The sequence below is a fragment of the Fundulus heteroclitus genome, chromosome 4 (assembly GCF_011125445.2).
Source record: "Fundulus heteroclitus isolate FHET01 chromosome 4, MU-UCD_Fhet_4.1, whole genome shotgun sequence".
Classification (NCBI taxonomy): domain Eukaryota; kingdom Metazoa; phylum Chordata; class Actinopteri; order Cyprinodontiformes; family Fundulidae; genus Fundulus; species Fundulus heteroclitus.
Window position 1 is genome coordinate 40,390,571 of NC_046364.1, and position 2,289 is coordinate 40,392,859.

Here is a 2,289-nt window from a genome sequence, read left to right on the forward strand (position 1 = left end):
TCTCGTCAATGGAATTAGAAACCTATAATGATGGGAAATGGACAATATCAAGACATTATCAAAAAGAAACAATCCTGTTACTGCTAAAAAAAAAAAAAGGAGATGGTGAAGCAGAGAATTGCTGAACAAGTCAAGCGTTCCATCTGAATACCCTAAATAATTGCTCTTAGCTCTGCTCCTGTTCCGTAACCTTTCATGGGGTCAACAGTAAGAACATTATTGTGTGTAGGAAAGTAGCTTCCGACTGCTGTGCTGATTTCGGACAGCCTTTAATGGCAACGTCATTATGTGACGGAAACACACATGGCCGAGTCAAATCCGGGCCTACAGCCTTCTGAAACTGAACTACAAAGTGCATGCTCTCGTCTCTCCGGACATTTCTGTTGATTTCCGTGAGGGGGCTGTGCTTATACATCATGTCACGCAAAGGATTGTGGGATACCTTAAGCCTCCTGATGCACTTACGCTTTGGCTAAAGAGTCCTGACTCAATAAGGGTATTAAATGAGCCAATAGGTCATTTTCAGAAAGCTGTAGGCCCAGATTTGACTTGCATCATTCATGTACGTTTCCCGACACATAATGATGTCAGAGTTAAAGGCTGTCCGAAATTGGCACAGCAGTCCGAAGCTTCTTTCCTATCCACTATATTGATCTTAATGTTGACCCCATGAAAGGTTACACAACAGGAGCTAGGAGCTATAATTAAGAATGTGAATACAGCTTTAATTCTATGTCAGATAACACACTTTGGCTCCATCCAAATACCCTTAATAATAGCTCCTAGCTCCTGTTCTGTAACCTTATGAGAAAAAAAATACAATTCATCGGCTCATGGCATTGTCCATGTGCCAAACAAAAAATGTCATGTGTACACAAGAACATAAGCAAATGGCATTTGTTTTAAACCAACCGGGACGTATTCAAAACAAAGACTGCACCTTACCAGCACCAACATACCGTCTATCCACCATTGGCAGAAGACTTGAAGCAAATTGTTCAGGACATCCACAGTCACAAAAAGCTTCCAGCCAACCTACCAGATGAACTTGTGAAACCTAAGTCGATGGCAGATTATGTCACAGAGTTGCATCCAGCAGAAACAATTTGTGCTGTTTATCCAGGGTCAGTACATCTCAAAATATTTGTAGAAATTTCTGGAAAAACCAGGATAATCACCATGAATGGTGTAATTTAAAGTAAGTTATTTATGTTTCACCTAATATTATATTTGTAATTTGTGAATGGAACTGTACTTATTCATGTGTTTGTTTGTTTTTGTTTCGTATTTCCAGGAATGTCCACTGTGCCACTTGATGTACAGATACCAGGAATGACAGGACAGTGACAGTCTCCACAACTGATGGAATTTCATACCAACTTAGGCCATGCCGCTACCAGCATAACCTTAGAACCTGCAGGTGTATTTTGTGATCTTACAAGGCACCTGAAGGTTCCTGCTCTGGATCTTTATTGCTGCTGTTCACCACCTCCATGCCAGCAGGTGCTATTGCAGCACCTCTGCTACTCACTGAATTGACACTGCTTGTAAAAAGTTCTTGTAAAAAATTAATACAAACCCACTTCATTTTTTTCTATTTAATAATTTACTATTTAATGCATTGGCTTTATTCACATAACAACAAATATGTTCTTAAACTCAATGGGAGTTTACCAGATTAAACAAATTAAAATACAATAAAATAACAATGATTTCAATGTTTTTATGATTTAGAATATGAGTTTATGCAGGGTACACTAAATCTGAATTTACAGGGGTCTGGCACAGTGTATCTCTGAGCAGCATTTGATAATTTTTTTCAAAGTGCAAATGGAGTGGAGATTCTAATATATGAGATCTTCTCAGGAGAAGGTATTCACATAATCTTCATTTAGTGAAGGGAGTAATACCAGGCGGTAAACCAACATTATTCGCTAGCTTTTTTATGATAAACAACAAGCCTTATCTCGTGATTTTTAAATATTTACAACTTAGTACTGACACTTCTTCCTTATTATCCAGAAAAGAGTTTACTTTTCTTATTGTATCATCCTTTATAAATGTGAAAATATTCACAAAACTGAGCCAACAATAAGCACAGACCGTCCTTGAACCCCCGTACTCGGCAGTACGTACTTTCTGCTCTACTTTCATACTAGAACATACTTGTCAAGTACGCAAGAACGTACTTGCGTACTTAGGCGTTGAGAAACGCCTTGGCAATACAAAAAGACGTAAGCCAATGAGGTGCGGTATGTGAGTCGTGACGTCAGCTTGATCGGGCCAATA